Raw genomic sequence first — 23534 nt, forward strand, 5'->3', positions numbered from 1 at the left:
CACCCCAGCGGGTTAAGGGATCAGAATATACCCGCCGTAGGTATGCCTGTTGTAAGAGGCGACTAAAATACCAGATTCAAGGGGCTGTGTAGCGCTACCCTTCAGGTTTCCAGCGCAATATATAGCTTCTCCAAACCCAATTGTCAACCTCACCTATCCGCGGCGAATCCTGTTTCACTAACAGACGAGGCTCTGGCGACCCCAAGCTCCTCATGGAACTTGGGGGTAGGGAGGGAGGGAATGGCCTAAAGGTTTAATGTGGCCACATAAATCGTTCCCGAGATGGTCGGGCTAGCATCTTAATGGTGTTATGGTACCGGAGCGTACCGGATTTGTATCCGGCAAAGGACCATTACGTCGATAACACTCCCCAAAGCCTTCGGGGAGCACCTTTATCGGTACAACAACAACAACCATTGCTATGCCAAACCCAACAATTCCAATGTCTTACTTGAGGACCACAGCTATGCAAAGCAACAATCAACCAACCAGTCACAGGGTAATAATCCTACTGCAAAGAAATAATCTGTAAAATTGTGTAAAATTAATATTAATTCTGTCATAATATTTTTCTATTTGAAAACTTTTTAATTTTTATTTTTCAATGTTCATACATGCAGTGAGCCATTGTAAAAATTAAAGTTTAGGGGGGTGTACTGTAGGTATTATCGATTCCTTTTCAATCTATTTGGTACGTTAAGTTAAATCTTATCTGTACTAGATTTTCTTTATTTATCGAAAAGTTAGTTGGCGATCTCTAGAATTTGTGCAAAGAAGAAGGTTTAATATGTATTGATTAAAAATAGTATTTTATAGGAAATCAATTCATTCTTTTATTGTTCGGGAATAATTAACCCTACAATGTCACAGGCAATCTGTCACGGTTATTCCTACTAACCTGTCGCTGAAATGTACTGCGATATTTCAGTAGCTGTGACAAAATCACAGGTACACGGATATTTGCCAACTCTATCAGCGTGTTAGTGTTAAAGGCGGCAGTACAATGATATTTTTCTTATAGATGCGTTTAGCACAAGCTTATGCATTGCAATAACATCGCCACAATCAACCAAGATGTTGCGTTTGTAAATATGAAGGAACTTCAGACTTGGAAATTGAAGTTTATTATGCCTTGCCCACTCACATACAAAATTTCGCGACTGTTGTAAAAATACTCCCTATACAACAAAAATACTTGCTAGCATATTTTGTGTAGTACTAGACTGTTATATTGCAGTTTTTAATTGTGAAAAATATTAGAAAATTTACCAACCAGTGGAAAAATAATTTCACTTGCAAAGTGTGCCAACACCCTTAGCCACAGCAAATGTCAAATTCTTCTTCTTATGATTTGCTTGGAACAAAATTGGGGAGTTGGCTACTTTTCAATATCAGATGGCGCCAGTGTCGCTCATTCTACCCGTCTCCATAAAAATACATGCAATCTACTCATAATGCATAAGAATGTGTTAAACTCATCTATATGAAAAACTGCTTATGTGTCGGACCTATAAGAGTTTGGAATGTAGAGAACACATAAAGCTTTGCAATTCTTAGAGTACGCTAGTTCAACATGTACTTTTAATGTCTTAATAAAAAAATATATTTTACTAGGAGACCCGGCAGACGTTGTTCTGCTCTAAATTTGGCCTATCTGCATACATTTTAATAAGCTTTTTCCGTCTACCTCTGCCCTACCCCTCTACACTTTTTCCTAATCTTTTTATTCACTCCTCCCTCCATCTTTTTCGCTTCATCTCCATCTTCGTCTCATTCTATCTCTTTCTCAGTCTCCTTATCTATTTTCTCTTCTCTCAAGTTTTTCTTCTTCTTCTTCTCTTATTGCCAGTCCCAGAGGGTGGTATGTATTTTGTTCCAGTCCCATTCCGAGTCTCAGTCCAAGTCCCACTCCGAGTCTCAGTCTCAGTCCCAGTCCTAGTCCTAATCCCAGACCCAGTCCGTTTCTGGTATACTTCCCGGAAAAAAGCGTAGTAAATAGTAATATAGGCAAATTTATATACGAAATGTTAGGCATATCGAATAGGACGTATGTAAATAGGTATGTGGGTATTATTAATTCTTGTCTTTATTTCGGCTTCGCATGCATATTTATAAGTTTTTCCAGGTTGATGCGACTAAATCTAATATCACAATGAACTTTAGAGCTCTCAGCAACAGCTTTCATTTGATATCCATAATACACACACATTTGAGGGGTATACGGGTCCATGTTTTGGCCTATATCTCGAAGCCCTAGTCACTCAGCGGTGTAAAACTTACTCTGTATTATAGCACACATAAACAGCTTCAATTTGATACCCAAAATGTAAAAACACATTCTAGGTGTATATGGGTCCACGTTTTGGGCTATATCTCGAGACCCTAGCCTCCCAGTTGTATGAAAATTATCCTGTACTATAGCACTCATCAACAGTTTTCATTTGATATCCATATTGTATAAACACATTCTAGGGGTACCCAGGTCCACGTTTTGGGCTATATCTCGAGACCCTAGCCTCCCAGTTGTATGAAAATTATCCTGTACTATAGCACTTATCAACAGCTTTCATTTGATATCCATATTGTATAAACAAATTCTAGGGGTAACCGGGTCCACGTTTTGGGCTATATCTTGAGACCCTAGCCTCCCAGTTGTATGAAAATTATCCTGTACTATAGCACTCATCAACAGCTTTCATTTGACATCCATATTGTATAAACACATTCTAGGGGTATCCGGGTCCACGTTTTGGCCTATATCTCGAGACCCTTGTCACCCATGGGTATGAAAATTATCCTGTAATAAGCACTCATCAACAGCTTTCATTTGATATCCATATTGTATAAAGACATTCTAGGGGTAACCGGGTCCACGTTTTGGGCTATATCTCGAGACCCTAGCCTCCCAGTTGTATGAAAATTATCCTGTACTATAGCACTCATCAACAGCTTTCATTTGGCATCCATATTGTATAAACACATTCTAGAGGTATCCGGGTCCACGTTTTGGCCTATATCTCGAGACCCTAGTCACCCAGGGGTATGAAAATTATCCTGTACTATAGCACTCATCAACAGCTTTCATTTGATATCCATATTGTATAAACACATTTTAGGGGTACCCGAGTCCACGTTTTGATCTCAGGACCCTAGACACATAGCGAAAAAAAAGGTAGACGTTGGCCGATTCTCAGACCTACCCAATATGCTCACAAAATTTCATGAGGATCGGTTCAGCCGTTTCGGAGGAGTTCAGCTTCTAAAACCGTGACAGAAGAATTGTATATATTAGATTTGTATCAAAAGTGTACATTGACTTACATATATTCCACACAGCGGTTGTATCGCGACTGTCGATTTCTTAAAGAATAGATCTATTTATATATTATTGTTATCGCTTTAGGCGTGGTTTGTTTGTGATGACTCAATAACAATGAATGTGATACGTTATCAAGGATTAACTTATCGCCTCATTGTTATTTCTGTTGACTACTTAATTTCTATGGAATGTGATACGTTATCATGGATACAGTGTGTGTACACTATTAACTCCCCTCCTCCTTAAAAATGTATCGCCTTCGCTTCATAATCTTTGTACTCTCAAAAGTTCTGCTTCATAACTTCTTTGTATTCCTTCGGTTACTCTTATTATTGCCATTTCGTTCCTGATCTTGATTATTTTTAGTGTAAGGAATACTACTACAATACAAGTGATAATTATTATAGTAATTATTAATGTATATTTTATAGGATGCTGTTCAGTAGGTATAAATATTGTAGATAATTCTTCTATATTATTAAATTTGTATATTGATTCTGATTCTAACAATTCAATACGGTTAGTTTTTCTTCATGTCGTTCATGTATAATTCTAGATAAGATTTTGGCTACACTTATGTAAATTATATTATCTATTGTTATATTTTCGTAAAATTTAATGAGTTTTATACCTTCTATTTCATTTCCTTCTACTATATGTTTTCCCATTACTAAAATTTGAATAATGATAAATAAATAAATAAATATTATTTGAGAGATTAATTTTTTTTAAGTTTTTTATTCTAATAAACTTAGTGTTACATTTTGCGATTCTTTTGTCCATTAGTACTTTTCCTTTATATTAAGATAGAGCAGCTTTTTCATATCCTGTACATTTCTTATCTACTATTGGGTATTTATACATAGGAATTATGTTATTTTCATATTGAATGACATGTATATAGGAATATTCTAAAATATTTATTGTAGTTACATCTGTTTTTTCGTGCTGTATAATATTTCTTACATCGTTTAGGTTTAGTGAATTAGATTAAAAATTATTATTTTTTGCTAAATTAATTGAGGTAATTATACTAGTTAGTTCATTATAAACTTATGTTATTACTGTAATTTCAGATAGTTCTTTTATATTAAGTTTCTCTAATGTTTTTTCAAATTGATTATTTATTATTCTTTGCTTGTTATTGTTTTCTAATTGTTGATTAATCGAGCTTGTACTTCTATCATATCGTCGTGGTCTGGCATTCCTATGCTCCATTTAAATCCTCTGCCTAAAAAATCTAATGCTCTTTTATTAATTCTAGTTATAATTTGGCCTTTAAGGGGTTATTCGTTAATATCTTAATTTCGAGATTCTGTTCTAAATTATAACCGTTGTTTATTATATTATGGTTCTAGTATTCGAGTTATATTTGATATGTGGTATAAATAATCGTATTTAGTAAATATATACGTTGGATCCACGATTCAATTAATACATAGTATTTGTTTCCTACATTAGTTATATGTAATTGGTGCATGTATTTTTATTATTAATAATACGATTGTAAAGGTTTTCGTTTTTAAGTTATTCGTATATTAATTTAATCGTCGTAATAGTTCTCAATATTCAATATTTTTACGAAATTTATTCTTTGATTTATCCCTACAGTGGGTCTTAGTGTATATGACGTATCTTTCTTGATAAGTGATGCCCTTAAAGCTTCCTTGTTGTGAATTTAGAATTATGTCCTGTTTAATTTTTAATTTTTCTTCTATATCAGGATAGCCCTGTTGATTAAAAAACACGTCCTCGGGTTTATGTCCTGTGGTTGAATGTATAGTTTTATTATATTGTTTTACAGCTTCAAATATTATATCCTCTTGTTTTGATTTGTGTTGTGTTGATTTCTGCGCCCTACTTGACCGTTAGTTGTCGAATGATATAGTGGTGTAGTGATATGTGTTATTTGTAGTCTTTCTAATAGCATTTTCGTTTGAATACCAGTATAGCAAGCTTCCTTATCGCTGACTTATGTTTTAGCGTTTGGGAAAATTTGTGAGAGTATTTCGTTTAGTTATATATATATATTTCTTTTTTTGTTTGTATTTGTCTCAGATAACAATATTTTGATTATTTATCAATTGTACATATGGGGTATACCATCCCATTTCGACCAATTTTGAACCCGACCCCTTTAGAATTGGCTGAAAGTTTTTCTTCTTTTTCTAGCTTACGAAAGACGTTTTTCAGAAGTTTTTCAATTTTTTTCATCCAACTCAAAAAAAGTTATGAATTTAAAAAAAAACACCGTTTTTGTTTTCAAAATGCTATAACTTTTTCAAAAATTGACCGTTTGGGATCTTTTCTTATTTTAAAAATTTGTTTTTAAATGTACTTTTTTTGTAATTTTTCAGTTTTTCGAGATTTTTCGAATTTCGCCCTTTTTTTCTCATAAAAAACTTCAATCAATTCTGCAATCATCCCCACTAATCCCGGAGTGGGCCGAGAATTTTTTTTTTTAGTTAATTGGAAAAAAAAGAACTCTAAAATTTTTTTTGTATTTTTTCCGAAAAGTACATTTAAAAACATATTAAAAAAAAATGACCCCAAACGGTCAATTTTTGAAAAAGTTATAGCATTTTGAAAAAAAAACACCGTTTTCCAACTCAAAATAAGTTTTAAATATTTTGAAAAAACGGTGTTTTTTTTCAAAATGCTATAAATTTTTCAAAAATTGACCGTTTGGGATCATTTTTTTTAAATATGTTTTTAAATGTACTTTTCGGAAAAAATACAAAAAAAATTTTAAATTTTTTTTTTCAATTAAATAAAAAAAAAAAATTCTCGGCCCACTACGGGATTAGTGGGGATGATTGCAGAATTGATTGAAGTTTTTTATGAGAAAAAAAAGGGGCGAAATTCGAAAAATCTCGAAAACTGAAAAATTTACAAAAAAAAAACTTTAAAAATTTTTTGAATTTTTTCCGAAAAGTACATTTAAAAACAAATTAAAAAAAAAAAGATCCCAATCGGTAAATTTTTGAAAGTTATAGCATTTTGAAAATAAAAACGGTGTTTTTTTTTAAATTCATAACTTTTTTGAGTTGGATGAAAAAATTTGAAAAACTTCTGAAAAACGTCTTTCGTAAGCTAGAAAAAGAAGAACAACTTTCAGCCAATTCTAAAGGGGTCGGGTTCAAAATTGGTCGAAATGGGATGGAATACCCCATATATACATTAATCTATTCATGTAAAATGTATCTATGTGTATATGAGTTCCTACTTTATTTGGTATTGGTGTTTTTCCAAAAGGTATTTTATTTGGGCGTCTGTCGTATTTACTTACTTACTTACTTAATTGGCGCTTAACCGTCTAAACGGTTATGGCCGTCCAACAAGGCGCGCCAGTCGCTCCTTCGCTCCGCCAACCGGCGCCAATTGGTCACACCAATTGAGTTTAAATCGTTTTCCACCTGGTCCTTCCAACGGAGTGGGGGCCGACCTCTACCTTTGCTTCCATAGGCGGGTTCCGATAGAAACACTTTCTTGGCCGGAGTATCATCTTTCATTCGCATAACATGGCCAAGCCAGCGCAGCCGCTGCGTTTTAATTCGCTGGACGCTGATGTCTGCGTATAGCTCGTACAGTACAGCTCATCATTAAATATTCTTCGGTACTCGCCATCGCCAACGCGTAGAGGTCCATAAATCTTTCGAAGAACTGTTCTCTCGAACACTCCCAAAGCCGCTTCATCTGCTGATGTCATGATCCATGCTTCTGCCCCATATACCAGGACGGGTACGATAAGTGACTTGTAGAGTATGATTTTCGTTCGCCGAGAGAGGACTTTACTTTTCAATTGCCTACTTAGTCTAAAGTAGCATTTATTGGCAAGATTGATTCTTCGCTGGATTTCAGTGCTGATGTTGTTGCTAGTGTTGATGCTGGTTCCCAAATAAACGAAGTCTCATACTATTTCGAAATTATGGCTGCCAACAGTAGCGTGGTTGCCAAGGCGGGTATGAGCTGACTCTTTGCTCGATGACAGCAGGTACTTCGATTTGTCCTCATTCACCATCAAACCCATCTTTACCGCTTCTTTTTTCAGTTTGGAGTAAGCAGAACTAACTGCGCGGGTATTTAAGCCGATGATATCAATGTCATCAGCATATGCCAGTAATTGCACGCTTTTATAGTATATTGTTCCAGTGCGGTTAAGATCTGCAGCTAGTATAATTTTCTCCAGCATCAAATTAAAGAAATCGCACGATAGGGGGTCACTCTGTCTGAAACCTCGTTTAGTTTCGAACGGCTCGGAGAGGTCCTTCCCAATTCTGACTGAGCTGATGGTGTTGCTCGACGTCATTTTCACAGCCGTATAAGTTTTGCGGGGAAACCAAATTCAGACATAGCGGCATATAAATAAAAAAAAAAATAAATGTAAGGCGGGATAACCTCCGAAGAGATCTAAGGCCGATCTTCTCTTCCAATTTGCGTCGTGCTCCTCTTGATTTTCCCTACAAATTGGCCGGAAGGGACCTACATGTTTTATGCCGACACTGAGAGCTTTTCATGGCAGAAATACACCCGGAGCGCTTGCCAAACACTGCCGAGGGGCGACCCCGCTTAGGAAAGTTTTCTTCTAATTGAAAACCCTTATTTCTAAAATTTTGATGTTGCTTTGCCCGGGGTGCGAACCCAGGGCATACAATGTGATAGGCGGAGCACGCTACCATCACACCATGGTGGCCGCTTATAGGCCGGCATATAGGCAGCTCCTTTTGGTGCCGTCGAAGGCGGCTTTAAAGTCGACGAAGAGGTGATGTGTATCGATTCTCTTTTCACGAGTTTTTTTCCAAGATTTGACGCATTGTGAAAATCTGGTCGATGGTAAATTTACCAGGTCTGAAGCCGCACTGATAAGGCCCAATCAGCCGATTAGTATGTACATATATGTATTAGATTATTTAGTCCTGGTTCGATTATTACTTGATTACTAAAATGGTTTACTGATTTATTTATTCTTTTCATTTGTTCATAGGGAGAACTGTCTTGTGACTGTATCGAATCATTATCAGTGGATAATTGATTAATTTGTTGACGACTTAGAGAGTCAGCTACTACATTTTGGGTGCCAGGTTTGTAAATCATCTTAGCCCCATATTCTTCTTTTAAATTTTTCCATCCTTTGAGTTTATTATTTGGGGTTTTCTCTGATATAGAAAATATTAGTGATTGGTGATCAGTATATATTGTTAAATCAGCTATTCCATATAAATAATTTCTGAGTTAGTTAGTAGTGCCCATACTATGGCTAACAATTCTTTTTCATTGGTAGAGTATTTTTGCTCTGTTTCGCTTAATGTTCGTGATATAAAATATATTGGTTTTTTACTTTGGGACAGGGTTGCTCCTATTGCAAAATTGCTTGCATCCGTAGTTAAGTCGAATGGTTTACTAAAATCTGGTTGGAATAGTTCTATATGTTCTTGTAGAGTCTTTTACTACTTCAATCGCTTTAAGAGCGTTTTCTCCTAATTTGATGGGTGTTTTTTCACTTTTATTTTTATTAACAGTTCCGTTTTCATCTCTAAGAAATATCGTTAAGGGCTTTGTGATTTGAGTGTAAATTCTGATAAATTGCCTATAATAACCTGCTAGTCCTAGAAAAGATCGGAGTTCTTTCAAATTTGTAGGATTAGGGTAATTTTTTATAGTTTCAATTTTTGAAGGGTCGACTGTTACTCTTTCATCTTTTATTATATGTCCTAAATATTCTATACTTTCCTTAAAGAAATGAGACTTTTCATTTGATATTTTCATATTATAATTTCTGAGTGCGGTTATTATAATGCGGATATGCTCTATATGTTCCTCGGGTATGGGGGAAAATATGAGTACATCATCAATATAAACATATGCGAATTTTCCTATATAGGGACGAAGGATATCGTCAATGCATAGTTGGAATATTGAAGGTGCATTTTTTAATCCAAATGGCATTCTTAAAAACTCATATTTTGCTCCATTTATACTGAATGCTGTGTTTTCTCTATCACCTTCCTTTATTTTAATCTGGTGGAAACCCGATTCTAAATCTAACGTAGTGAATACTTAGGCTTTCCTAAATTTTGAATTGTCATGTTTACATCAGGAATTGTATATCTATCAGTTATCATTTCATTATTTAATTTGTGAAAATCTATTACCATTCTTCTTTTTGGTCTTCCTAATTCATCTTGTACTTTTTTGGGTACCGCCCATATGGGTGAATTATTTTATTTTAACATGTTATCAATTTATTTATTTATAAAATAATTATCTGCATATAAAAATAAATAAATGTAAGGCGCGATAACCTCCGAAGAGATATAAGGCCGAGCTTCTCTTCCAATTTGCGTCGTGCTTCTTTGATTTTCCCTACAAATTGGCCGGACGGGACCTACATGTTTTATGCCGACTCCGAACGGCATCTGCAGGGCAGATGAGTTTTCACGGAGAGCTTTTCATGGCAGAAATACACCCGGAGCGCTTGCCAAACACTGCCGAGGGGCGACCCCGCTTAGAAAAATTGTCTTTTAATTGAAAAACCTTATTTCTAAAATTTTGATGTTGCTTTGCCCGGGGTGTGAACCCAGGGCATACGATGTGGTAGGCAGAGCACGCATTATCTGCATATGGATAAGGATATTGTTTAGTCCAAATAGGATCTTCTGTTCTTGTCCTAATTGTAGCTTCAATTATTGTAGTAAATGGAAGTACTGGATTAGTTTCTTCGTTAATTTTCATTATTTCTTGAATTTCTTGTTTATATTTTAAATTGTCAATTGTATAATTAATTTAATTCATTGATTTCTTTGATGTATCAACATACGCTAATTTATATTCAGAGAAATCTATTCTAACTTTCATTGTTCTTAAGGACTCCTCTCCTAAAATCATATCAAACTCCTTTAATCCTTTTATTTCATAGAATAATAATTCATATCCTACCAATAAAATCTTTTTTGCACTTTTTATTTGATTCGAACCATTCAGAGTTCTACTTTCAAACGGTTTGACGAAAAATCTTTTTCCTTCTTTAGTTTCTATATTTATATAATTTTTTGTTGCACCTGTGTCTATGAAAACATTGTATTTAATTTTATTCAAAATAACTTGAAGACACGGCAAGTTATTTATTCTTCTAAAAAAGTTCCCTGTAATTCATATTCTTTATACTCCAAGTTTACCTCTAATGCAGACATCATCTCTGAGAGCGCGTGAAAATGTGCATTTTTTATAACATTGCCCATAGATGCCATTATGGTCAAAATCAAATTTGGGCATTTCAGAATTATTTTGGGGTATTTTCCATGGTAAAGGTTTAATTTATGATTTTCACCGAAAATTTACTCAAGATTGTCAAATGGGATATCAAAAAACTCGAATTTTTGCCAGGATTACAAATCCGAAGAAAAAATAACTCCTTTTCACCCGTGGAAAATTTATCAGTGACAACACATTTCATTGAAGGGCTGCACACGAAACGGGTTTTGGTAGCGACTTCCGATTGATATAAAAGTCAGCTTCTTAGTCTTCGCATTGATGTAAATGGATGCATAAAGACCATGTTTTTGTGGAGCGTTGCGACATTCCATTTTTGACAGCTGAGATACATTGTAGGTATACGTATAGGTTAACGCAACATGTTTAATTAATAGCCTTTTGCGAACGACAACGCATATACTTCACCAAGTGATCTAATTTCGTAATTTCTTATACATTTTTTGCGTTTTTTATTGTATGTGGATATACATATGTATGTACATAAACGTTTTGGTCGCATCAAAGTGAAAAAAGGGGCTAGCCGTTCATTGTTGTCTTAAGGCGGTGCCAGAGCAACAAAGCAAAGCAACGCAATCGAAATATATTATTTCATATTTTTTCACTTATATACCACAAAATATTTCTATAAAACTTTGCCTTTTTTATAAGTTTTTATCAGCTTACTTCCCTACAAGACGGAGGTAACCAGTTCACTCACACATTCAAAGCTTTTTTCGCTCTCCACTAACACATCGACGTTTCATGCTGTCATCGAAATGACAGTTCATTAATTATTCCGGAAAACATTGAAACGCAAAAAAAAATATATTTGTTTACAACGAAAAATATCTTGTGCTTTTAGTTGTGACATGTGACGGAAATTAAAAATTTTGTTGCAGAGAACACCTTTTTGCGTTGGCGGCCTTCGCCCAAAATAAGGTAGTAGTGCAGTTTATGGGCCCCACCCTAAAGTTGGGCGAAGATTTTCGAGTGAGGTATCAAAAGACGCGTATTAATCTCGAGAACAATAATCCGAAGGCGGAAAAGCAAAATTTTATGTCTGTTCGGAGATATTTGCAGTTGAAGTTGGCGATTTTCATGTGGTTGTTGTTGTGTCGTACCCACAAAAAAAATCGTGCATCACCGTGGCGGTAGCCACGTTTATACCACACACCCGGACTTGGCAAGGCGTAGCCTAGGGTTATTTTTTATAAGCGCGGCCAAAGGCCGCCAACGCAGAAACGTGTTCTGCCCAAAAATACTATGGATCCCACCCCCGGTTTCGGATGTACCCGCGGGCCTTTTTTCGGTTTTTCGTTAATATCTTTTAAACGGTTAAAAAAAGTTAACTTCCGCTTTCGGATTCTTGATCTAGACGTGAATACGCGTGATACCTCACTCAAAATAAAAGGCCCAATTTTAGGGTGGGGCCCCTAAACTGCACAATTAACCAAAATAACATTAAGGGTAACGTTTTACAAGACGGTACACCACCTAATTTAAAAATATCAAATAATAATAAAAACGGAGATCGAGGCGCGCCTTTTGATTCCACATTTGATAATTTTTGATAAAAATTAGGTGGTGCACCGTCTTTTAATTCGATACCATATTAAGTTGTATAGAATCGACGGGATGGCCTACAAGGTTACATGTCAACTAAATCGCACCAACAAAGTCGATAACGGGGAGTGTCCTTATCGCTACAACAACAACAACATTATTTACCTTCTGATTTTCATTCATACGTATGTGTATTTTTAAATAATAAAAAAAATGTTATATTATTCTAATAGATAGCATCTCCGCCGGGTTGCGATTCAGCTCAGAATATGCCAAAATCAGAGGAAATCTACAACTAAATGCAGATTCACCTGTCATTTGCCAAGAATACAAGGTACTTTACAAGCAACATGCTTTGGAATACGGTACTAAACTGGTTGGATGTATTTCCCTAAAAAAGGGTGGAACTACGCATCTTGGTTTGCAAGTATTTGCTTCGGTAATTTATATTGATTTGTAGTGATTAAAAATTGCATTAGTAGATAATGTAATGTGAATTAAAATTGAATAGGTAGCCGGAGCAAAAAAGCCAACTGATCGGCATGTAACTGTTATTTATGTGGCGCCACCGGGAGCTGCTGCTGCTATCCCAGAAGCATTAGAAGCAGAAATGGCTTTGATTTTTTGCATCACCAAAGGTGTGCCATAACATGATATGGTTCGCGTTAAGCACGCTCTCTTAAGGCAAAAAAATCGCGTCTAGTCAGGCCCGATTGTCCAGGAATCATCGCACCAGAAAGGGTAAGTAAATTGGCTATCATATTAAATAATTTGTCATGCTTTTGTTGATAATCAACTGAAGAATGCACATACGACAGAGTTCGAAGTTCATGAGAAAACCAATTAATTTTTTTAATTAGCGTTTGGAGAGAAAAATACATATGTATGTATGCATAGAGCTGCATAGAAGGGGAGGCATTAATTAATTATTATCAGTAGATTTGCAAGATTTTTGTCATTTTCCCTGCATCGCGGCTGTCATTACATTGCGTTAAGAGAGGACATCAACACCTTACTACCCACAGCCAGTTAAAATTTTTGTAAATTTTGCTCTTTTCATCACTGTTTCAAAACGTGGAAAGTTATATATCGAGCATTCCATGGAGAATGGTACATTTTAGCAGACTTTCGCATTGCCGGCATTATTAATATTCATTCCCTAGAAGGTTGATGGTGGGGCTAGGACCACAATGGTGCTTGTTACCGGAACGTAGATAGATAGATAATTTATTGAGGATTGCACAGTGACTTGCACATCTCCTTCACAGCACCTCATCCTAGCCGACTTCCTTGATGAACCCCAGCAGTGTTCTTTGCTTGAGTGATTAAATGTGGGAATGCTCTGGCCATGGTGAGCCCATCAACTTAGCCCTACGTCTTGAAATTGCGCCGCAATATAGAAGGATATGGTCCACCGTCTGCTGATCCATCACAAAATCGGTATGTGTTGTTCGATATTATACCCAGCTTTTGCATGTGACAGTGTCTTTTAAGAATAGCCGTTAGGGTTCTTAGGTTATCTTTTTGAGAGGCCTATTAATGCCCTAATTCGAGTTGTGCTGTAATCCCCTAACAGTAGCTTAGATTGACTCAGGCCTGGCATATTGCCAACTGGCAGGAACGGCTCGAGATCGATGGGTCATGCAGTTGGTGTCTCTCTTTCCGTGTTGTCCGCCTGCTGTTGTTGTAGAAGCAGTGCTTCGCCCCATCCAATAGGTGCGACCGATCACAAATTGTCATCAATGTCCTCTAACGGGAGTCCAAAGAAACTTTCTGTTTCAACAGGGGTGGACCATAATGAGAGGAGTGTTAGAGGCGTTGGTTCCACAATACAGTTAATGAGATGGTTGGTGACATGTGGGGACACATTACAAGCAGGACAATGTTTTGTATGTCGGGGTTGATTCTGGATAGGTAAGAGTTTAACCTGTTACGTTATCCAGCTCGAAGTTGAACTAGAGTGACTACTCTCGTTTCCCTAGGGAGAGTGCGTTCCTCCTCTGCTAGTTTTGTTCTTTGAGTACAGGAATCACCGGCATAGAGGTCCGACGCCTGTTTGTGGAGTTCACTGAAGACATGCTTGTGTTTTTTAGCTTCATACGGCTGTGTTCTCAGGTGCCGTATTTCCTCATGATGTAATGAGGCCGTGAACAACAAGAGCCACAAAAGATTTATAAAAGTTACGAAGACGCTGGATTTTGGAATCTAGCCCAGAGCAACCTGTCCGATGCAACCATCCCTTGCACGTGAAACACTGACAAGAGTATTTATTTTTTTAATTTAATTTATTTATTATTACGGCTGTTTAGGCCTAAAACTTAAACTACTAAGTACAATTCATTGTTATAATCACTTATTTCTATTGAATATGCTGTTGGAATGCCATGTGATTCCGATCAGCATATTTAATAGCGTGACAAAGGGACGAGTCTGGGAGCCACTCATTACGACGTTTCCAATCCTCCAGTGCTCCCAGCTTAAGGCAACAAAATTTAGAACTTATATTTTTCAATTATATGTGTATTTTAAGCTGTCGGAATGTATTAGTCTCCGATCAATGCAGCTAAACATGTCTTTGGATGTTGGAAATTGAAAATAACCCCTCAACTTTGTTTATTAAAGACGCTGTCGGAATGCATGAAGATTCCGATTAGCACAGCTCAACATATAATGGTAGGTTGAAAAGGACGTGTTTCCAATCCCCCCTGCTGCAACTTTTATTTGGCCTTATTTTCGTTATTTTTGTTACACATTATATTTATTTATTTATTTTTTTTTATTTATTTATTTATTTAAAGTCGACGCAAACACAAAGCGGTCGACTAATTATTGTAACAAAAGACGTAAATTCAAGCAAGTTGGTAGTAGTTGATCTCCGATGAACAAAACCATGTTGACAAGGTGATATTAAAGAGCTACACAAGTATTGAAGCTGGTATGTAATTATCTGCTCAAAAGTTTTAGGGATAGCTGAGAGCTTAGCTATGCCTCTGTAGTTCTCAATATTAGACCTACTACCTTTTTTATGCAAAGGTATAATAAACGATTGTTTCCAAATAGATGGGAATGATGCGGATTCCAGAGACAGTTTAAATAATTTAAAGATAGGCTCTGATAAGCTGACAGCACAGTACTTAAGTACACAACTAGGAACACCATCCGGACCCGGCGAAGATATCGGTTTCAATGCAAGAAGTTTATTAAGAACAGTATCTTTATCAATAAATGGGTTTAAAATATTATTAGAACTTTCCAAGCAATATGGGTAAAGATTAGACTGGACACATTGGGATGAATAGGTTGATTTAAAGAATTCAGCAAATAAATCAGCGATTTCGTGATCAGAATTTGCGTTTTTGCACCCATAAATAAAAGTAGATGGGAAACCAGAAATTTTCCTTTTGGAATTAACAAATCTATAGAAACGTTTCGGATTATTAGTAAATTGGAATTTGCAACATGATAAGTAACCTTTATAACACTGCTGGTTAAGACGATGAAAATTGAAGCGCGCCACTAAATATTTAGATAAATCAATAGCTTTACCAGATCTTTTGAAACGCTTATAGAGTCTAGATTTAATATTATCAAGTCTTAATAGTTGCTTTGAGAACCAAGGTGGTTTACCCGTGGTGGTACTGGAATAACGAAGGGGGACACAGCTTTCAAACAAAGCATCAAGAGAACTATAAAACAAGGAAGTCGCTGTTTCAACGTCTGTACACGCATAAAGACTCGACCAGTCATGGGCAGAGATCAAATTATTGAGCTCACTAAAATTCGTCTTTGAAAAACATCTCGACCGGGGTCGGGAATTGGGCTTAGAAACATCGAGCATCACAGGTTGAACAACATCCAGTACTATCTCAAGCGTAGGATGAAGAGGGTCTTCAGGAAGGGATAATGGGGGAGTTCGGGTTAGAGTAATACCCGCAGAGTCATCTGTAAAAACTAAGTCTAAGATTTTCCTTTTGGAATTTAAAACATTATTAATTTGGAGAAGAGATGTATCTAGCAGGCTGTTTAAAAACTCGTGCTGAGTAGTGGGAGTCATGAAATTTGAGTCGATGGTATTGATCCAATTTACTGATGATAAATTGAAATCACCAAGAACTACTAGGCGGTCTTTGTCTCGCAATTGCGAGTACAAACTGCAAATAACAGTGCTATGACATGTATAAACGTGTATATCCGATCGTGGCGGTATATACGAGCAGCAGATAAACAAACTAAAATTGTGCAAGGCAAGCTTTACTGCTATAAATTCAATGTCATTTGTGGTGTCCAATAGCAGCAACTCAGATGGAAGCGTCGAGTCAACAGCAATAAGGACACCACCTGCTCTAGATTCACGATCACGCCGATAAACTACATATTTACGTGAAAAGAGTTCAGAGTTAAAATTGTCAGCTTTTAACCAGGTTTCAGTAAAAGCTATAACTTGAGAAGTAAAAATAAAACTATTCAGATAAAAGGTACTTAATTTCGATCTTAGGCCACGAACATTTTGGTACGTGATGGTTATTTTTTCACTGTTTCCGCAGGGATTTTTGAGTTTTTTGAAGCTCCTGCGGCGTTAGGTTTTTTTGTAAACAAATGCACAACTGAATGTTCCGGCCAGAATGTATGTTTAAGAACTCTATCAAAATAAGCGTCTGGCACTGATATTTTAAATGATGAAATATCCCTATCATATCTAAAATTAAATTTATAAACGCCTATTTTAATAGGTTGTGAAAGGTCTAGCTTATCTTCTATATACTTAATAATATCATTTTCCATAAGCGAAGAATGAAGACGAGATACAAAAATTGTCCTGCGAGGCGGCACGGCAGTCACCTGCCTCGGTTGCGCATTGTCAACATTTGGCAAACGCACAGCGGCGGAGGTAGAATCACCACCAGTGTAGGTGGAGCTGGAAGCAGCATTGTCATTATTAATGGTTGTTATATCATTAACAGCAGTAATTTGAACTTGAGCCAAGGGTGTAGGTTTAGCATTCGTGTTTACCTTATCAGCGGCTATGTGTTCAGCAGCAGCGTGGGCATGTGCAGTTTTTGCAGTTTTATTGGTAACGTCTTTAGCATTAAGGTTAACAGAAATGTTATTAGCAGTCGAAGGCTTAACATTGGTATTTACAGCATAAGAGGTACTTGAGGTGTCGACGGCATCATTATTAGTCTGTGGGACGACAGTATGTACTTTATCGGCGGCGGTGAAATTGTTTGAATTAGCGGCGCCAGAATTTTCAACAGTAGACAGCCTGGCGTCACTGCAGACAGCGGACGGTGACAAAACAATTGACGAAAACGAAGGTGGGATAGGCACAGAGAGGGGTGTAGGTGTGAGCATAGCCGATGCATTATCAGCTATATGTAGCTGTGAACCTTCTAGAGGAGTGTTTAGAGGGGGACCCGTACACTGCGAATGCGAGCCAGAAGGCACCGGCGAGAAAGTGCATAGATCCATTGCATATGTAACCATAGCATCGTTGTTGTGTTTTGGGGGCAAAGTACACGAACTCACTGCAGCTTTGAGCGCACCGATTTCGGCAGCCAACACACCAATGCTATCACGATTGTTCTTATTGTTTTTATTCTTATTTTTAGCACTGCGCTTATTTGAACTTGCTTTTTCCTTCGCTTTGTCTTTGTTGCTGCTTTTTTCATCCTCCATGTTAACAGCTTGGTTACAACAAATTAAGTTTTTTATGCCATCTATTTGGGTAGACAAATCCCTGAATTTTACTTCAAAAGCAGTCATTATGGCTTCTAGCCCCAGTTTTTGAGAGGCTAGGACGGAGTCAAATGCCTTCGAAACTTTAATAGGCGCATTTACACACTCCGCACACATGTAGCGTATATGATAATTTGATTTTATTAGTCTAACGTCATATTCAGTGATGGCGCCCTCACAGCACGCGCGATGGAAGCGCTTTTTACAAAAGCCATTACACGGCACACATGTATTGTCAGTACGACCAAAACCCTTATCACATTTTCCGCAAAAGTCATCCATAATTAAGTTGAGATCAAAAACTCGAGAACAAAATACCAAAACAAAAACGAAAACAAAGCGAGCAAGTAGATTCAATAATGAACGTCTGGTCACCTTTATATAAACTGATGGTCAGATGTCTTCACACACAGGTGGCGCAGTTGACGGCTTGGCAAGTGTCAGGTTAGTTAGTAATGGCGCAAAGTGTATTTACTTGTTCTATGCACTAATTGTTGTTGCATGCAATTAAATTTATAAGTGCATTAGTTATTGTTGTTGCACTGCAATTTAATTTTAGATTCACAACTATCCACTTTTACAAGAAATACGCCAGAGAGCAAAAAAAACGTCCATTAACTTTCAATCAATAGAAAGGATATAACCATGTATTTAGCAATTCTCACAATTGTTTGACACTTTAAACCAATTAATTAAATTTTCAAAAGGACGAGCAAAGAAACTTTCGACTTGCTTAGCCAGAGTTGCCAAACAGATTATTTGTATAATAATTATATAATTTTATTGTTATATTAATGCTGTCGGAATGCGAGTGATTCCGATCAGCAACAGTAAATACCAGCTGGAAATACCGAATTCCAGCGAAATTAGTTGTTGGAACTGTCTGGAGTTACAGGTGGCCACCGATTTTCTTTTCCTTAGGGCCGGATGCATTGTATTTTGCTGCTACCAATATTACCATTCCGTTTTCGCGCTCCAGTATCGGTATATCATGTAAAAAAATAAAAGAAAAAAAACTTTATCTTATTGGAAGGGTTTTACAATGCTCCAATAAATTTTTTTTAAAAGTATTGAAGTTATTACCACTTTTTATGTGATTAGGAAGTTCATTGAAATATTTCAGGCCCTAATATATATAACCGTCCTAAAAAGATTCTTTTCCGACAAACGCAGCAAACCCATTTCTCAGTACTGGGGTCAGGAGAAGGACCCGGATTGGGTTCGATACCTTCCCGGAAGAGGAGAGTATGGCGCAGACCCGCTGCAAGGATCTGCTGGGAGGTTGACAATTTTTGGGAGAGACGCAACAAATTAAACATTGAGTCCGCCTGCTCATTGCCCTCCACTCCCCTGTGGCCTAGGACCCAGGCCAACAGTACTACGTTGTGTGCTCCTAATTGATTCAGCTTTTCTACGCACTGAAGGACCAGTGCTGACTTTATTTCGAACGCCGCAAATGCCTTTAGTGGAACCTGACTGCCTGACTGAGTATGGAAATTGTTTCATTGGGGTATCAGCGGTGAAGGTTCAGCTTAACGCACTAACTTATGGCGAATACTTCTGCTCGAAAATGCTCGGATGTGCTTTTAGAGTTACTGATATTTTGGTTCTGGGTCCAAAAACTCTGGCTCCAATCCCCTCTGGCGTCTTCGAGCCATATATGTACCATACGATCTTGAGCAGACTAATACATTGCACCCGCCTATACCTATACAGCCGTACCAAGAGACGGAGCAGTCCATTACATATTGGCACAACCGGAGCACTGCTGGACATCCATCCTATATGAAAGCTATACATTCAAAAGTATTTGTACCAGTGGCTGGTGCACACCGAACTGAACCAATGTATGCTATATTGAGGCCTGCACAAATACCATGCTATGTTTATGTAAATAATATTACTGCTAATGTCAATTTGCACGGTTGAGCACATACAGTACCTACGTTTATACAAGGTGGAACACCACACTACCTACATGGCGATGTAGCCACCGATCAGGTTGTTGTAAGAGATTAATTAAAATATGTTATTCATAAACACTGATTCTTATATTTTCATTATCATTAAACTGTAGACTAGAGTCATGACGGGTATTCTTACTGGACACTGCTTTCTGGCGTCACATGCCTTTAAATTAGGCTTGGTCAGTGATAGCAGATGTAGGAAGTGTGGGTTGGAGGAGGAAACGATCGATTATGTTCTGTGCTCGTGCCCTGCGCTTGCCGGGCTAAGACTCCAGCTGACAGCTGTCAGATCTAGAAGCAGCAAGTGACTTAAGTTCTAGGAAGCCGCTAATCCGCTGGAGCATGAGAAGCGTGAGTGCACTCTGGGTGTCCCAAGACAAGTTCCGTACCTGCTCCGAATAATTTGTAGCTATCTAAGCGACAAAGTACTCCCTTTTGATACAGATGAGGGACTAAGAAAGCACAACACCACGGGCGGTGTCCCTCAGGGATCTGTTCTAGGTCCAACTCTTTGGAATGCGATGTATGGCGGGGTGCTACAAATCGACCTTCCCGGAGGCACGGAAATTGTCGGCTATGCAGATGATATTGTCGTAGTAGCAGTGGCCAAGAAACTTGATCTGCTCCAAGCAGTATGTAATGACGCCGTGGGAAGAATAAAGGAATGGTTGACGAACACGGGGCTGGAGATGGCTAGCAATAAGACAGAAGTGGTTCTGATGAGCTCAAAGCGGACTGTGGATGAGTTGGTCCTAACCATAGGAGATTATCAAATAAATTCAAAGCCCTCCTTGAAATATCTAGGGAGTAATCACTGACTCAAAACTAACTTTTAGGGAGCACTTCAGGGCGGTGGGTGAGAAAGTTTCTAGAGTTAGTGGAACCCTAACGCGAATAATGCCCAACATCGGCGGCCCAAGCGAAGCTACCCGTCAGCTATTATCCAACGTAACCAGCTCTATAATATTATATGCAGCACCAGTATGGCACATATCTAAAATGGTCCACCAAAAAGTTATACTAGCAGCCTACCGCATTACTGCTATACGAATAGCATGTGCTGTTCCCACGACGCGATCCAGTTTTATCCAGGAAAATCCCAGTAGATCTACTCTCAGGTGAAATGGCCGATCTGTATGGCATTGGATTCAGCCGACTATCTGAAGATGCTAAGAAAAGCGCAAGGTCACGAACAATAGTTAGGTGACAAGAACGGTGGGAAGATTCGAGAAAAGAGCGCTAGACCTTCATGCTAGTCCGGAATATAGCGTAATGGTACAAGCAAAAACAAGGCGAACTAAATTACCATCTCACACAGATATTGAGGGGGCACGGTGGCTTCAGTGGGGTAGAAGAGCATCCTTTCTGTCCAAGTGGTCCATCCGAATTGGAAAGCGCAGAACATGTAATGTTTCACTGCCCTCGTTTTCACGGCGAAAGACTGTCTGTAAACAGAGTTTTTGGAGAGGAACCTTCCATTAGGAATTTAGTTCCACGAATTTGCAGACAAATAGATTGTTGGATTGCTGTGAGCAAGATGGCCTTTATAGTAATGACGAAATTGATGCATGCCGAAAGGGAGCGCAGAGAAATGCGCATACGAAGTAGTGGCGACTAAATCTACAACAACAAATGCACCTTTCAGGGGAAAATAAGATGTAGGAAACGAGTATATTCTGTATCATATGATCAACTTGGAGACAACCAAACGTTTATTTTCCTGTCCAAAACAGAACTGGTGCACGGCACTGCTGCTAAAGAAGGATAGGCGTAGCCATATCAATTCGTTCCCGGGTTAGTCGGGGAAAGCAATTTTAGCATTAATTTGCCCTTTTCAATTTGAACATCCATTCAAGAACTTCGCATAATAGATTAAACAGTCATCTGTATTTATTTGTTATTATAGCACGTCTAATTAATTTACTTCGTAACATAAATCAATTGTCCCTTGTTATAATTTTATGTTCTCTATGAATGCAACATCAAAGTATCTTTGGGTACCCCTGCCAACGGAAGATGCATAGGCATGGTGGAGGTTCATTTGAAGTTACTTTACCAGGTCCTGATTCTAGTTATCTGAAATTTCTCTTGTACGTTTTGCCTATCAGAAAAGAGCTATGTGTGAAGCCCTATGTATGGAACACTTTTCGGCTTATATTAAAAACTTTTAATCTATTCTTACTGATATGAGTTTCTTTTTCATTCTAGGTAATTTGATTTTGACGATGTGAGGATAGAAATATCCCAAATATTCCAGCTGTGGCTGTAAGAACATACATTTGCTCAAATTAGAAGAAAACTGCACGGTTGAGCACATCCAGTACCTACGTTTATACAAGGAGGAACACCACACTACTTTCACGGGGATGTAGCCACCGATCACGTTGTTGTAAGAGCTTATTTTAAATATTTTATTCATAAACACTGATTCTAATATTTTGTTTTGGTTTTTACTATAGAGTCAACCTGTTATATAAGCGATGTCAGCTATGCCTGTAACTTAAGCGCCTTCAGATGTAATAGTTACCGCGGGACGCGGTCACAGGAGTAGTTCACTACGTGGGGATTACACTAATCAAGGACTTTCAATATCGGAAGATTTTCCAGCACCATAACAACACCAACAATATGTGCAATCACCCGAATACATTGTACAACAAACGTTAACACCACATCATCAGCCAGCAACAACAACAACAATCGCAACAAGTTGAAACTTCTAAACAATTAATGACTAGTGAACCACCAACATATCCGCAATATGCGCAAACATCAACACCAACATATGTTGCCTACTTTGCAACACGGTGAAGATGGCCAAGGCCATTCTGATTCTAATACTGCTAAAGGCGAACCATTGGCAAATTTAAAAACTCAAACAGACGACGAAAAATGTAGATGATGGTATTAATTCTAGTACGGATAGTAAAGAATTTAAACCTAGGAAAAAAGCTAAACTTGATAAAAACTTAACCGAAGATGACAATGTTTCTAATTCTAATACTAAGGAAGATTAACCTTTGATAAATATGAAGCTTAAAACAGAGTTATCAAAAAATGACGATGATGATAATGATGTTGATGCAAAGTCCAATGTTGAAAATGATGAAAATTATGAAACAGAATATGAAAATTGTATGTGTGTGGATTATAACCTGAAGCAAAACTGTCATATCAGGTACGACCAGAATTAGATGTTAAGAAAAGAGCCTACATAAAGAGGCTCAGTATATTTATGGAAAATTTTTCATGAGACAATGCCCAATGTATGTATTTCAATTAAATTCACCACATTGTTGGAAAAAGCATCTAAACTTTATGCATCGTGTAGAGAAACCAGAACATTTACAATTTAAATATAACGAACGTGGTGCAAAATGTAAATTTTGTGATATTCAAGCAGCTACACCAAGCTTCAAAAAATTATTGGACCATGAGATTTCTCATATGCCTAATAGTTATTATTTAAAATTATGCGATTGGATGACGAAAATACATTCAAGTATGAATTTTCATTTACGTGTACAACACGCTGAAACAATTGATGTAACAACGAAAAGTTTAGAATTGACTGTTTGTCCATATTGTAATCACAATGGTATTTACGCAAACACTTAATACAGGAACATGAGAAATCAGTGGATGAAAGAACATCTTTTCTATGTTTAGAATGTGGTGAACAATTTAGAACAAATACA

General features: G+C 37.3%; 1 protein-coding gene and 1 long non-coding RNA gene across 7 annotated transcripts in view; one reads left to right on the plus strand and one right to left on the minus strand.

Moving 5' to 3' along the window:
* mtd (mustard) overlaps positions 1 to 23534 on the minus strand; it is a 2476738-nt gene that overhangs the window by 1246550 nt on the left and 1206654 nt on the right. The gene's annotated exons all lie outside the window — the stretch shown is intronic.
* On the plus strand, positions 12628 to 22387 carry LOC137236850 (uncharacterized). The gene is made up of 3 exons (XR_010948668.1): positions 12628 to 12874; positions 22045 to 22225; positions 22296 to 22387. It is a non-coding gene; the product is annotated as an uncharacterized lncRNA (long non-coding RNA).

Source organism: Eurosta solidaginis, chromosome 1 (assembly GCF_040869045.1).
Source record: "Eurosta solidaginis isolate ZX-2024a chromosome 1, ASM4086904v1, whole genome shotgun sequence".
Lineage (NCBI taxonomy): Eukaryota > Metazoa > Arthropoda > Insecta > Diptera > Tephritidae > Eurosta > Eurosta solidaginis.